This window comes from Cupressus sempervirens, chromosome 3 (genome assembly GCF_028749045.1).
Source record: "Cupressus sempervirens isolate cs-2001-9-10 chromosome 3, ASM2874904v1, whole genome shotgun sequence".
Lineage (NCBI taxonomy): Eukaryota > Viridiplantae > Streptophyta > Pinopsida > Cupressales > Cupressaceae > Cupressus > Cupressus sempervirens.
Window position 1 is genome coordinate 1,084,602,348 of NC_143120.1, and position 17,118 is coordinate 1,084,619,465.

Below are 17,118 nucleotides of genomic sequence, written 5' to 3' on the forward strand. Positions count from 1 at the left end.
CTATATTCTATTGTTACTCAGCAAACACACATGCACTTAGTTTACACTAGAAAATGTTGTAACTCAGAAAATACTAAGAATCAACCTTAACTTTGCAATAACTAAATATACTAATCTTAATGTGATTAACCTTAAGTTTTACTTAGTTGCATACACATGAAATAGATAGCATAAACACAAGCGACACAAAGATTTAACGTGGAAATCTAATTTGGGAAAAACCACCAATTGCAACTAGTTACTAATTTTCACTCTTCTAAAGTGAGCCCTATTAGGAGAGAACCCTATTAATGGTTATAAATCACACTATTATGTGTGACCCTATTAGAGGATTTAATCACCCTATTAGGAATGGCCAAGTTAGAGGTCTTTAAGACACGTTATATAGAAATGCCACCTTGTTAGAGGATTTACAAATAGCTATTAAGACAACTCTATTAAGAGATTTAGATCATTGCTACAATGGTTAGAGAGTAACAATAAAATGACCTAATTTTTTATACAATTAAATTTTTGATTATAGATCTCAATTCTAGCTTGTATTCTTGATCCTTCCTGATTGAATGTATCTTTGCAGCTCAACAAGGATATTTTTCTTATGCTTCTAATTTGCTTCCTCTAAGCATCATCAAATCTATTATTATGTTCCACATATTCAATTCTCAACTTGACCTTGTATCTATATCTTATACATTATAAAGTCAATTTGAATACATCTTAAAATACTTAATATTCATCTCTTTAGTTGATTAGAACCAACAATTAAATAAATTTAACTCAATATGCCAAAATAAGAAAATCCTTTGTTAGTCGACCATGTTTGGTAGACACTACCTCAGAAACAATTTTCCTATGTTAACCAAGTGAACTTGGTTAACACTACATATTCACAAAGTTCTTTTGGTAACTAAGTGAGCTTGGTTAATACTGGTTCCATCCAACATCTTCTTCATTAACTGAGTGAGCTTGGTTAACACTCAACTTCAATAAACTTTCCTTTGATGACTAATTGAACTTGGTAGACATTGTCTTCTAAACTTGGCAAACTTTGGAGTCTCGGTAGACATAGGAAACTATCTTCATTAGTTGAGTGAGCTCAACATACACTAACTAGTAATGATATAAAATTTTGTGTAACATCAAAGACAATACATAACTAATCAATTATTTTCAACAAAGACTTCTTACCTTTTCCTTTGTAGTCTTTGTATCTTTTCTTTTCTTTTCCATCTCTTCTTCCTTTGAACTTGTTGTCTTTCCTCTCATTCCTGTCATCTCTATCAGGACATCTTGCAACAATATAACCAACTTTACTGCATGAAAAATATATTATCGAGAGTTTACCTTTGTATTTTCCTTTACCTCTTGGAAGTCTCCTAGCTATTAATGCTTCAATATCCTCAAGATCATCATCAAAAGATTCACTCTCACTAACTTCATACTTTCCTTTCTTCTTAGGCTTATGCAAAACCAATTGTGACTTGAAAGTTGATTCAATAGAAGGGGCATTAAAATTATCAAACTTTGACAATTCAAAAGCAATAAGTCTACCAACCATACTATCCAAGGTTAGGTCATTACCAAGAGTACACCTTAGTTCTTGTATTGTAAAAACACTAATAGCATGATTAGGGGGTAGAGTTCTCAATAGCTTTCTTATCACAGTCTCATCACTTATCTTTCTGTCAACTGCTCTGCTAGAATTCACAACTTCCTTGACTCTTCCAACATATTGAGCAATGTTCTCACCTTCTACCATTCTCATTTCATCAAAATTTCCTCTCAATATTTTTAATTCAGCTCTTAGTACATTCTTATCTCCTTAGTGAATATTTGCCAACTTTTCCCACATCTTTTTTACAAAGTTGTAGTCTTTAATATCATCAAACTGTAGATATCTTAGGGTAGACAAAATCTCCAACATTTCTTGATTGTGCTTGTGTTTCCCCTTTATTTGCATGGTTGTAGAAGTTTTAGGTACAAAAACATATTCATTCTCCAAATAGAATACTATCGAATCTCCAATTCCAAAAATGTGCAACTTCATTGGACTTTTCCATCTAGGGAAGCTCTCCTTGTTTAACTTGGGTATGTCATTTCTATAAATCTTGATCTTTAGCTTTGGTGTAGGAGCACCAGTGGTTAAATTAAATTCATCACTTTTTATGCCCATTTTATGTAAGTCCAAAGTTGGGAAATGAAACTAAATCTCATGTCATGTTAAATTCCATAATGTAATGAAATTACATAAATCTTGGAAAGATGAGCAAATGGAAAAGATTGAATTTTTCCAAATGTAATATGGAAGTTGAATAACCAATTCCATAACCATCATAAATCTTATAAAAGGCTGGTTATAATGGGAATACAAAATGGTCGAGGGTGAGATGAAATTGTAAATCTAATCCCTCTAACTATTGATAGCCATAGTTAGAGTGCAAGTTTTCATTTATATCTTTTGGTTTGATTTTGGCCATTGGTTTTGTTGATGAAAACTGATTTCAAGAATTGGCTGGAATGTATGTTGAGCTAAAAACTAAATCTTTCTAGTTATTAAGACATTTCATGTTATCAGTTCTTTTGAAATTTCATGTTCTTGTTTTGGTATTATGTTAATTTGATATGGAATCTAATAAGAACACAAGATATGTATGGACTTGGTTTTATTTGTTTTTCTTAATCGATAATGAAGTCAATAATGGAAAGAATGGATTCTTTGAGATGGTTGGCATTCCTATTTAGTTTTTGTTTAGTTTGGAATATTGATTTTTATGAAGCTCAATATATGTTGTTCATATCATACTAATATGGCTTGGAATAACGGTATGGAATTGGCCTTTTTGGGTCTAGAGCAGCCAATGGTTTTGGGTGGAATTTGTAGACACCTAAATTTGATTACACCACTTTGGTAATCTAATTTAGCCATCTCTAAAGGCATCATTAATTAAATTCCTATTTAATTAATCCTTTGCCATCCCCTAGCTGATTAATTTAATTAATCATCTATAGTCCTAATTGATAAATCAAATAACCTATTATTTATCAATTAAATCTTATTCTTCTATCTAAATTCCAAAATCCTCATTTATTAAATAAATATATTTGATAAATAAAACCCTCAAATCTAATAAGCCCCTAACTTATCCCTAAACCCTCTTTTTAGCCTAATCCACCCCATCCACCCATACTAACCAAGCTTAGCCACTAACTCACCCACCCTCATGAATGCCATCCACTTGCAAATCTCTAACATCCCTAATCTAATCCTAAACCCAAGCCTAATCCACCCCCTAATGTTGTCACATTCCCTAAACAAGCTTAAGACTTTCCTAAGCCAAGGAAAGTCAACAATCTCAAATCCCTCCAAAATATCCCAACCACCCAACAATGAATGCTCTTACAAAGGCCATAAAGACTCTTACAAGCTCTTACAAGCCATAATGAAGGGTCTTTATGAAGATATTATCCCTTGAGCCTTCTTTGTTGACTCATCCATCCCCTTGCCTCCATCCACTCACCCTATGACATGTGGCACTTCCTGATTGGTGCTAAACAAGCACAATCCATGTGCTCCCCTTTGAGTGCATCCTAGCCCTCCTTAAGCTTTCATCTTTCCTTCCATCTTAGCCCTCCATCCCTCAAGCCCTTAGCCTATAAATTGAATCCCCTCCCAAGCCATGTCATCACAATCTTGGAGCTAAAGTTATAATGCCCTTTTGAGAGCCAAAAGCCATCAACCATACCCTTATGATGCCAAATTGAGAGCTCACAAAGCTACCAATTTTCCATTTACTCATCCCCACCATTGAAGCATAGTTTGAGCATCTTGAGCATACATCCCAATCCTTAGACTCATCTACCAAGCAAAGAGCTAAATCCTATTGGGAGAGTCCATTCATTTGGCTCACATTTCCAATTGGGATTTCCTCTTTAGTCTCTCATTTATGTTATGGTTTTTATGCTAGTTAATGCTTTTGTTTTTGAATAGATTAGTATTACTTGCTAACATATTTCTCATATACAGAATCTAACATATTTTGTTCAGAAAATGACTAACTGAGTTGTATGCAAATATAGTTCTTGAACATTTAAGATGGTACACAGTTGTAGTATAATGGAACATTAGGATGCTGATAAATGAGTTGTGAATATCAGGAATCAATAATAGACCCAGCATTGGGATTTAACTTAAAGTCTAATTTGAACCTTTGAGTGAGGTTTCATTTAGTAAGGTTATGAACTTCAATTATTGAAGTTGTTGTCTTTGAAAAGAACTCGATAATTGAAAACCATGTGGGGAAGTCAATTAATAACAAGTAAAGTTGATATTGTAAGAGGAGGATGGAATTAGTTCTAAGATAGCTGATATCCATGTTGTTTTAAAAATAAATGGTGAAGCCAATATTCAGAATTGATGTCCACAACATAGGCAGTGGATAAATCTTTTTTTTTTTGGCATCAGTCAAACTGTTGTCTCCGCTGCCGCCAACAATCAAACTGTCGTCTCTGCAACCTAGACTATTGTCTTCGCTGTCGCTAACCTAGTCTGTCATCTCTGCCTCTTTCTCTATCGTCTTTGCAGATTAGTGTCTCCGCAGATTAGCATCTCCGCAGTTTGGCATCTGCACCTGATGAACCATTTTAAACATTTTTACGCCTAGGAAAAAGAGCAAAAAAAGTTTTAAAAAATTTCCCATAGTTAAGCTTTCATTTTGGAAGATTTTGGGTAACTAATAAATTTTCTTTTTTGTCTTATTGCAGGTTGGAGCAACTTTTTGGGTGACTAATCATGTTTTTTAAGTTTTTCATGGAATGAACTTGAATGGTTAAACACATTTTTTATTGAATGTATGTTGTTCAAAACACACTCTTGAATGTCATGGATTAAAAGCAATTTTCCTTGGAATGCATGCTTAAAACAAACAACTCAATCTTGAATGCAAAGATCAATTAACCATTGCAATATCAAACACTTCATTTGGAGCTTTTAAAATTGAACAAAACAAATCTCTTTTCCACATGCAATTTAGGCAAAGCTTGATTTTTGAACATTTAAGAAACTTCGCTAAGTTAAAAACAAATTTGCAAAAATCAATTTGAGTAGTTCCTTGGACTCACCTCTTTTCTAATCATCCATCAATTCAACCATTGGTTACAATCTCAGCGTCATTTATGGGGATGGGTCTACTTGAAAAAAGTATTAAATGTTCCACAATATAACTCACTCACTTGGTCTTTGAACGTTTGCTTTACCTTTATCAAAATTCTTAAAAGACCAAAACTCTAGATTAAATCGATCACACTTCATTTGGGCATTAAAATTGAACAACTATTGACGTGGAGGGCCTCCGGGCGCGCGCTTGACAATCGAGTTTCACACGTCTTTGTTTTGGGCTTAAAACAAAATCACACCAACTCTTGAATGCTTTAAAGGAAATTAATCGATACTTGACGTGGAGGGCCTCTGGGCGTGCAAGTTTACTTTTTTGTTGACCCTAACTCTTCTTCTTGTATTCATTCTTCGCTCAGTTTTGCTTTGTTGGCGCATTTCAAAGTTGGAATTGAACATTGTCTCTTAAACATGAGTGCTTGCAAAGTCTAGATCAACACACATAAGAGTCAGTTGGAAAACGAACAAGCGTGTTTTTTAGCCCAAGGTCATCCAAGTCTTCTCTCCCCTTGTCACCTTTCGAGGCCATCTTGGGTGCATAAGATTAGGATCCAAAACCTTGTTTCTCTTTTTAGGAGGCCTGCTTGGGGATTTCATCACCCCTTGGGATGACCTCAACTCTAGCATTCTGGCAGAGTATAAAGATCGAGAGGTGAATTGAAAGACACCTATCTTGGGATCAAGATTTTGTCACTCGGGCTAAGCCTCAAGGAACTTTATACCCTTGAGAAGTGAAAGAGGAGAAGTGGGTTACCGCTCCTCTCAGCTGTGTGACATCTTTTTGGTTTCATCTATGGATTTGAGCCTCACGTACCTTGGATATATCGAGGACTCCCTAGCTAAACCAATTGTTAGCCTTGTAGACAACCATCTAGGGTGTTAATGTGTTTGAAGTGACTAATCAAAAAAATTGTAAAACATACACACTCCTTGGCAAAATTATCACATTTTGAGAATCAAAAACTTCTATCTGGTTGTTCCTATCTATTGCTTGATTTTTATTTATTGAATGCATGTTTTCCAAACTTGGTCAATCCTAGCTTAGGGCACACTTAGTGTAGTCACTGCCTATTCGAGAAGTTGAACAAGTTGAAGAAAAATAACTGAGGTCTCTCAATGCCAAGCAGATTCAAGAATTCATGTCAAAACAACCCAAACCCAAACAAAAGTTCCAGAAAGTTAAACTCAAACCATCTCAGGCATACCAAGAACTTTCAGCCAAGAGAAAGAAACTAACGCCAAGTCCTCGAATTTCCAAACTCCACAAAGCAGAGGAAAAAGCTACTGACAAAGCCCTTCAAGACGCCTGGTTAGATTGCACCATCCAATTTAACCAACATCCAAGAGTTAACAATGCTTATGCCTTACCAACTAGGCATGATTTCTATGATTAGACCCCCTTGTTTCTCCACATCTTCTTGCATAAGATTCACTTTTGCATTAGAGTCATCTTTGTAGGAAAGCCAGCCATCTTTAGTCTTCCCCTTAAGCATTTTAGCTCATCCATCTCATTTAGAATCAAACCATCTAGCCAACAATCAAAATCTTCACATCCAAGCCTTCAATCGTTGTCACCTTGCCAAAAGTTTGCCATTCCTAACATCTTCCAAATCCACCAATCTCACCCAGGTTATCCCTTTGACAGAGCTTTGTCTAGGGTAATTTAGCTTTGTCACTTGTTATCCCTCATCACCTTGAGCTAAAGGTTGGGATCCACAAGTGGTCAATCTTGTGTTCTTCCTAAAGGATCATCAGTCTATCCTTAAGTTGACACAATCACCACCAAGCTTGCACATAGGAAAGCAGACCTTTCATAATTTGGCATCATATCTTTGAAGTTAGAATCTTCAACCCAATCCTCCTTAGGTTTTGTCATACAGCTTTGCCTCAACCTAGGAAATTATTTGCATAGAAAAGCCTTCCTCTTTTGCATCCATCAGCATTGTTGCATCTCATCCCTAGGAAACATTTTGCATTCTCTTGCCACCTGTCACTCGCTTAGGCAAGAAGAAGAAGGAAACAATGGAGCCCTATCATTTGGATCCAATAGCATCACTCCCCTTGAGTGCTCAACCATCCTTCAGCCTAAAGAACGCTATACCATCACCTACTGACATTGAAGCTTTCATGAACCAACTAGGAAATGCAGTATTGGTGAATGCCATTATAGACAAAAATAAGGAAACAATCATGGCTAACTTTCGAAGGGACAACATTGGAGCCTTCAACTTTGGAAGACCTCCTCCCCTATCAAATCCATCTCACCCGTTGTTTGGAAAACTCCCACCACCCATAGGCTCTTATGATTCGAATTATGCTCAATATGTGCCAAAAGAAGAGCCTCAACCCACCCCATATGATCCAACAGACCCAAACATACCAGCCTCCACTCAAGTTGAAATCTCCCTTCCACAAGCCAATCCAGCCACCACCACTCTAGCATTGGTCCATACCACTCCATCCCAAATTGCCTTTTCCCAAAACACCTCACCATTCACTCCTTTCACTATTGTTGTTGCTGCTCTCCAACCTAGCCTTCCAAATCCACCCATCTCCCAAATCAGTGCTAGCATCTACCTCAACAATATACAATAGGGATTCCACCCATGGGGCCAAGTAATCAACCCTTCATCACCCCCAGCTTGTTTACCTCAGCTCAGAACACAATTCCATCATTTCCACTAGGTCCTTGGAGCTCAATGCCATTAGCCACAAATCCACAAGCTACTACCCTAACTCCAAAAAGCTATCAAACCCCACCAGCTACTACCAATGTTCTGCCCAGCTCTCAAGTGACCCAAGCTCTTGCCACCACTCTACCAAGCTTTCAAATCCAACCACCAAGCTATCAAACCCCATCAGTTCCATTTCCAAGCTTTCAATTCCCACCACCTCCACCACCAACTAATCCATTACCTCCTATTACCAACTACTTTTCTATGCCACTTCTAGGAGAAAATCCACCACCACCAACTACCAATTACTTGGCCTTTTTTGCCATGCAGACACCTTCCCAAATGGGGGCACAACCCACATATATTGGTCAAACTCCTCAAATCCAAAGTCAAGTTCCACAAGCTCCTTGATCCTTTCCCCAAGCTTCACACCCATCTTATACCTTACCTCCACAAAGCAATCCATTTATCCCATAGCCAGCTTATGTTCCTCAATCCCAACCTCAAATTCAATATCAGCAGCAAGCCTCGCAACATATGCAACAATATGTGTCACCTCCACCTCAGCAACCCATCATCCACCATTCAGTTGCCCAAGCCATGTACAATCCCTACCAACCCATACCTCAAAGCCATCCATATTCCATTGCCCCATCTAGCACATACCTACCTCAGGGCACTCCTACATTGGGGGCACCCCAGATGTCACCCATTAATTCAGAATGGGAAGCCATGAAAATAGCTTTGAAGAACATCCAAGAGGGAAATGATCCAAAAACCTTCAAGTTTGAGAATGTGTGTCCTTACCCATTTGACAAAGCCATTACCATGACACCATTTTCCAAGCATTTTGAGACACCTAAGTTTGACAAATTCAGAGGAAAAGGAGACCTTGTCACACATATCAAAGAATTTTACATGCACTGCCAAGAAGTGGCATACGATGACATCTTCCTCTTGCATCTCTTTCCCAAAAGCTTGGTTGGACCAGCTCTTGAATGGTCTTATAGAATCCCCTATGGCACAATTAAAAATTTTGCTGAATTGTCTGAGGCATTTGTAGCCCAATATGCCCATCTTGTTGAAACAGAGCTATCAGTATTTGATCTTTTCCACACTAAGAAAAAAGGTGGAGAAAGCCTTTCGAAATACTTGCAAAGATGGAAAACCCTTACCACCCGCATATCTTGCACCTTGCCAAAGCGCCATTTGGTGAAATTGTTTATTGATAATGCCCATCATAGCTTGGCTCACCACATGACCATGAACTGTTTGTAGACCTACAAAGATATCAAAGAGAAAGGAATGATCCTTGAGCAAGGACTCATTAAAGATGGTGGGGTCAAGATTTACAAGAAAGCCAGCCAAAATCAATCACATTCCAATGACAAGTCTAGATATTGGAACAAAAACAAGCATGTTGCAACAGATGGCATCACTGACACCAGACATGTGAATATTGTTCGTCCTTCTCACAACCAGTCCAACCCACCATATCAACCAAACAATCAACAAGCTATCAACTACCAACAACAGAATACCAAAGCTATCAAAACCACAATCCAAGACCCAACTTCCAAGGTTCTAGCAACCAAGCTAATTCCATCAATGTAGTTGCAAGACAAAAGCCCAAATTCCAACCTACACCTAGAAATTATACATGCCTTGGTGAACCTTTGGATGTCATTTTTGAGAAATTAGTCAAGGTAAACCTCATCAAATTTTCTCCTACCTAGAAAATTGACCCAAGCCAATCCAAAGCTACATGGTACAAAGACAATGAGTACTGCAAATTTCATATGGTAAAAGGTCACACCACCCTCAGATGCATGAAACTGAAAGACTATGTGCAGGACCTCATTGATCGGAAGGAAATCATTGTTGGTGCCCAAACCTCTCCCAATGCAGGCTTACAGATCTATCAAAATGCTTTTCCTCCTCACAACAATCAAATTCCTAGAAAAGTACCTATCCAAGCCAACAACAACAACACCAACAACCGGCAGCCAAACCAATAGCATGGGAAGAACAATGACCACACTTCATCATATATAGACTATGGTAGCCTTATAGGTTGTATATTCGAGAAAGAGCCTTCTATCAATGTTATCAATATCCAAGGACCAAACAATGAGTGTGCAGTCACCACTTGAAGAGTGCAATTTAACATCACAGGCCCACCCATTCCACCAGCACCATCAGCTCCATCAAAAAGCCAGTACAATATCTTGGAACACCTTGGGAACATGCCAACCCAAATCTCTATTTTAGACCTTCTTCGCACTAGTCCTGTGTACAAGAACATCCTTGATAGTGCTCTCATAGAATCTCATGTCCCTTCAGATATCAATGCTAATAATTTTCATAATCTCGTTGGACACCTATCCTCCTCATGCGCCCTATCATTCAAACCCACCAACATACTCGTGTTCAATCCAGATCACACCCTTTCACTTCGCATAGCCATCATGGTATCCAATTTTTCCATGAAAAGAGTAATGATAGATAATGGATCAGCCTTGAATATTTGCACCCTAAAATTCATAAAACAAGCTGGGTATACTGAGGAAAATATCATCAGTGAGGTTATCACCATCAAAGCTTATGACAACTTGGAAAGAACCACAGAAGGAACTATTTTGCTACCAATCAAGGTTGGGCCAGTCATCCAAGAGACACTTTTCCATGTTATTGATCTAAACTTACCATTTAACATCCTCCTCGGTCACCCATGGATTCATGCCATGAAAGCCATTCCATCCACTTACCATCAGTGCATCAAATTTCTGCATCAAGGCACTAAGGTAACCATCCATGCCGATTCAAAACCCTTTGCTTCCTGCAATGCGATTGAAGCTTCATATACAAACCATTTCCCTAGAATTGATATTGGCACATCCATCACCAGCTCATCCCACACTTGTAATGACCCCGAAACCATCCTCGCCTCCACCCTATCAACCGTAAAGATCAATAACAAAGGTTGTGGAGAGTATAGTCTATCAAATGCATTTGCTGTCGGGGCACTCCCACTTGATCCACATGCCCATGGATGACTGACATATCACAAAGCTAAGGAGATTCCACCTCCTTGATACAAACAGTTTGGCCCAACAACCTTTGTATCCTCAAAAATCCCTCTTCATGAGGAGCTCACTCCGAATATCAACAATTGGTTACATAAGGATGCACCTCAAAGAAATCAAGCACGCCTTGATCACTTTAGCTAGAAGTATCCCCAAGAACATAAGCTCATCACTAACAAATGGAACTATCAAGGTGGTGGTCTAGGACTAGAAGAAAGAGGCATGCAGTGCCCCATCGATGCACAGAAGTGGGAATCGAAGTTAGGTCTTGGCTTTAGCATACCCACAACTAAGGGCACCAATACGGATGGTCATGCTTTTTCGAACATTCACCGCGACCTTGTCAAAATTAAAGACATTCTTGAGGAAGTTGAAAAGAGAGCCTATGATGATATCCTAGACCAAATCTCCCTCAGAGACTCTGTTCTCCAAGAACTATCCATCCACCTCATTAACCTACCACTCGCCCATCCACAACTCATAGATTGGGACCAACCAAGCATCATACAAAGTGATGAGTTCACATCAGAGGAAGTGCTTCTAAGATTCATGGGAGTTGAAACTCCTCACAAGAAAACAAAGCCAGATTCTGCCTATATCTACAAGCTAGATCCCAAGGGGTATTTTGGAGAAAATCCCCAACCTAGTTTCGATACACCCAAAACTGGAACTAAGGTGAATCCAAGACTAGGTAAGGTAGCGAAGAGAACCCCTCAGTAAGGAAATCCAGAGCCACAAGCAGAACATGAGGATTTACCATTACCTCCTCAAGATAATTGACCAGAGATATCTTTTATTCTAATTGAAGATACTAGAGAAGTCAACATTGGTTCTTCAGAAATCCCTAGACTTGTTCACATTGTTGCATCCCTATCACAAGACCAAGATGACCTCCTCTTTGAGTTCTTAAGAGAGAACATTGGTCAATTTGCATGGTCATATCAGGACATGCCAAGGCTTGATCCAAAGCTTGTAGTTCATCATCTTGTAGTCGATCCAAAGATCAAGCCCGTTAGACAAAAGCTTACAAAAATGCACCCCAAGGTGGCATTATTGGTCAAAGCTAAATTAGAAAGAATGTTAGCTGCTAAGTTTATCCAACCTATCGACTACTCAAAGTGGACCTCCAACATGGTCCCCATCACTAAACCTTTCGGTGACATCAAAATTTGCACCGATTTCAAAGATCTCAACAAAGCTTGTCCAAAAGATGATTTTCCCTTGCCCAACATAGATATGATTGTAGATCTTACAGCTAGACATGAAATTTTTTCCCTCAGGGATGGATTTTCTAAGTATAATTAGATCAAGATTGCATAAGAGGATCAGGATAAGATAGCATTCACTACCCCTTGGGGAACCTTTTGTTACAACATGATGCCTTTTGGCCTAAAGAATGTTGGGGCTACCTATCAAAGAGCTATGACAACCATTTTTCATGATCTCATCCATAGAATTTTGGAGGATTATGTGGATGATATCTTGGTCAAGTCTCATACATTCATGGATCATCTTGCTGACCTGGAGAAAGTCTTTGATAGGTTAGCCCAATATCATCTCATGCTAAATCCCAAGAAGTGTGTCTTTGGGGTCACATCTGGCAAGCTTCTAGGCTTTATAGTTTCTAAACAAGGTATAGAGATCGACCCCAAGAAGGCCAAGGCTATCTTAGACATGCCTCCTCCCTAGAAACAGCGACAGCTTCGCTCTCTTTAGGGAAAGCTTCAATCCGTCTGGCGCTTCATCTCCCAGCTTGTAGATAAGTGTACACCATTTTCACATTTACTAAAGAAGGATGAGAACTTCAAGTGGGATCCTTTATGTCAGCACAGCTTCGACCAGCTCAAGCAGTATCTCACCAATCCCCCTATTTTGGTTCCACCAGTTCCTGGTCGTCCCCTAATTTTGTACATATCAGCAATGCCTACTCCACTCGAGGCACTTCTAGCACAGCTTGATGACTATGGCAGAGAAAGAGCCATCTACTATATCAATAGAACCCTAGTTGGTTATGAACTCAATTATACTCCTATGGAAAAAGCTTGTTTGGTAGTTGTTTTCTCAACTCAAAAGCTTCGCCACTACATGCTAAGTCATACCATCCAACTAGTCTCCAAAATTGACCCTCTCAAGTATATGCTCTCTAGAATAGGACTTACAGGCCGTTTGGCCAAATGGGTTATGCTCCTTAGCGAATTTGACGTCTAGTATGTGGATAGAAAGGCAATCAAAGGGCAAGCTATAGCAGATCACCTAGTTGATGCACCTCTAATAGATGCATATCCTTTGATCATAGAATTTCCAAATGAGAATATCTATCTAATTGAAGAACAACCTCCATGGAAACTTTATTTTGATGGCTCATACACATCTCATGGATCAGGGGCAGGAATATTGTTGGTCACACCTCAAGGGGATTACATTCCAAAAGCCTTCAAGCTACAATTCCCTAGCACCAACAATATAGCTGAGTATGAAGCTCTCGTAGCGAGATTAAAGATAGCTGTAGAATGGAATATCACTGAGTTACAAATCTTTGGTGATTCTCAGCTCATCATTAAGCAAGCCCTAAATGCATATCAAACCAAAGATGAAAAGCTATTACCCTACAAAGAGCTAGTTGATCAGCTAACCCAGCATTTTACAAAGCTTTAGTTTACACAAGTGCCTCGAATACAAAACAAAGTAGCAAATGCTATGGCTACTATAGGCTCGCTCTTGGAAATTCCCCAAGCAGCTACATAGTATGATTTTTTAGTCGAGCAGCTCCTCACACCTGCCTATGCGAATGATGACTCAAATCATGTTTGTATCTTGGTTGGTCCCCAAACCCCTTGGTACCATGAGATTCACACTTACCTTAACGATGGTATCATATCCCCTCACCTCACACGTACCCAACGCCAGAACCTCATCTGAAAATCATCCCGCTATGTTATCATAGCCAATACCCTATATCGTCAGGGTTATCATGATACTCTCTCTCGATGTTTAGACCAAAATGAGGCTACGATGGTGTTAAAAGAAGTACACTCTAGACTTTGTGGTGCTCACACGAGTGGTATTGTCCTAGCGTGAAAAATCCTTAGAGCAGGATACTATTGGCCTACCATTGAAGAAGACTCCTATGACTTTGTTAGAAAGTGTCTCCCATGTTAGCAGCATGCAAATCTCGTGCATGCTCCAGCACAGGATCTACAGCCTATCGCACCACCTTGGCCATTCGCTTGTTAGGGCCTTGATCTAGTTGGAACTATCACACCCCTCTCATCTAATGGACATAAATGGATAATAACAGCTATAGACTATGTCACTAAATGGGTGGAAGTAGTCCCCCTAGTCTCAGCTACAGGAGTTCAGGTCTCCAAGTTCATCTTGTACCACATTGTTTTCCGCTTTGGCATCCCATCCACCATCTTCACCGACCACAGAGGTAACTTTGAAAATCTTAACATGGAAGAATTATGCACTTCCCTCTACATCCATCACCACTTTTCTAGCCCATATTTCCCACAAGGTAACGGCTAGGCAGAGGCAACTAACAAAACCCTCCTCAAAATCCTAAAGAAAGTTGTCAATGATTTCGGCCGTGATTGGCACCTACGAATAAATCCAACCCTATGGGCCTATCAAACCTCCTTTTGTACATCCATAGGCACAACTCCATACTCCCTAGTCTATGGTGCCGAAGTGGTACTACCTATAGAGGTTGAACTTCCCTCCTTGCACATATCTTTGCAAGGGCAAATATCAAATGAAAAATACAGAGTAGCTCAGCTCACCCAGCTAGATCTCTTAGACAAGAAGCAACAACAAGCCTATGATCATCTCACAGTCTATCAAACTCATCTCAAAAGGAATTTCAACAAGAAGGTGTTCCCACGACACTTTCAGCTAGGTGACATGGTCCTCAAAGAAAACATGAAAGTCCAAGCAGATCGAGAAAAGAAAGGCAAGTTTGAACCTACATGGCTTGGTCCTTATGTTGTCACTGCATCCTTTGGCTCTAGAGCCTATCAGTTATCTACACCAGAAGGAGAACTATTGAATGATCCTACTAACATCATTCATCTCAAGAAGTTCTATGCTTGAAGATCCTTGGTGTACCCAGCTTTTGAAAAATACAAAATACAAAAAAAAATAGTAAAGAGAAGTAAGCGTCCAATGGTGAAAACTTGGCAATTCAAGCGCCTTGGATAGGTACTTTGGTGAAAACCTGGTAATTTAGGCACCTTGTGTACTAAGACTAATCCATTATCTATCACTATCCTATCCCTCATCCATTCATCCACCATCCCATAAGACACACCTACTTGTTCCTTTGGTGTTCCAACCAAGTATCCAAAATCTGATGGAGCTTGTAAATACCTCCTTTATAGCTTGTAAATCTTGTACCTCAGCCACTAAATCTTGTACCAAAGCTTGTAAATCTTGTACCCTAGCTTGTAAATCTTGTATCCCCCCTTGCATCATAGCTTGTATATCCAAATCTTGTCCAAAGCTTGTATCCTAGTTTGTATCCTATCACATGCACACAAAGAAACTCATTTTCCTTAAGCTTTTCACAAACCATCTACCTATTCACCTAACAACTATTATAGACATCCCACCCTTCACCAAAATTTCCATCTCACAAAACCCAAACATGAACAACCTTGTACATTTGTAACATATCTTGGTCTGTCAACTTGTACATCCTTTTTAGCTTAGTACCATTGTATCTATCTAGCTTTCGTGTCAGTTCTTCCTTGATCAACATCTTGCACACATTGCACAACCCTTGGTTATCTATTCCAATGCATCCTTTAGCTAGAGCTCCTATCACCAAAGTGTTATCCTTCTTAGTTCATCTTGCCAGACACATCACTCATCCAGAACCATCAACTTAGGTGCTCTCCGATAGATCCTTGCAGGATATAGCTTTCCTCATGTCTGACCTTGGTCCGTTAGTACCTCATCCTACCCATCTCGTTGGCAAACAGTTCTCTTTTGGATTTTCACTTTCTTTTGATTTGAAATCTTCCCTTTTGGGTCTTGAAGTATATTTTCCAAGCAATCTTTTTGTTCCCTCCTCAAGGTTTCCATGATCTTCCATATCATGGTATGCTGCGAATGGGGCAATCTGAGCGTAAGGTCTTGATCAGGTCTTTTGTTTGTTTTTCTTTTTTGCCTATGGGTTACCCAGTGTCAGTTCCACTCTGATTCTTTCAAGATTCATGTGTGATGCTGGGGCAATCCTTGCGTGTTTGTTTTGAGTCAATTCGTCAATCCTCTGGATGGTTGGTGAAAAGGCCTTAATGTTCTTGGTAACCTTGGAAATTAACCAACAGTCCTATAGAAAATCTAGTGCTCAACTACATGGTGGTACTTCTTTTTGAAGTATCCCCTTGCTCAAAAAGCTTCAATGGATTCCCTTCATCTCCATTATCCCCCATCCATCTCCAGCACCTATCCCAGCTTATTCATCAGTATCTCTTTGAATCACTCCTCACCTTTAGCTTTAGGGATCCACAATCCTAGTCTTAGGGATCCACCAATCCAAATCAATCCACCAAGCCTCATCTTTCGAGATCCACAATCCTAGTCCTAGGGATCTCCGAAATGCATCTTTCGCCAATCTGACCCTTTGAAATCCTGTTGCATCAACTTTATAATCCCCTCATCCATCTCCCTATCCTGGATTCCTTTTTATAGCGCTCTGCTCCTTCATCCTCCCCCCAATCCCGAAAGTCTTAAGCTTGCTTCCTCTTGTGCCTCTGATTCTCCCTTCATCATTCTCCCTTAGTGAGATTTTCAGCTAATTCAGCCCCTTCTCTTCATCCTCCCATCCCAAATTCTTGTATTTTTCAAGAAGCCATCGAGCCTCATTTTCTCTCCCTGTCGCCTTCTTGAGGGGGCATCTCTATGTCTAGTCTCTCCTTTTCTTATCCGAGACTGGAGCAACCTTGTTGCTAAAACATCTTCCTCATGTCGTCTTCGTTTGAAATTTTTTGAAATAATGTTGTCTCAACACTATGTCAAAGAGGGGCAAAATGTAGACACCTAAATTTGATTACACCACTTTGGTAATCTAATTTAGCCATCTCTAAAGGCATCATTAATTAAATTCCTATTTAATTAATCCTTTGCCATCCCCTAGCTAATTAATTTAATTAATCATCTATAGTCCTAATTGATAAATCAAATA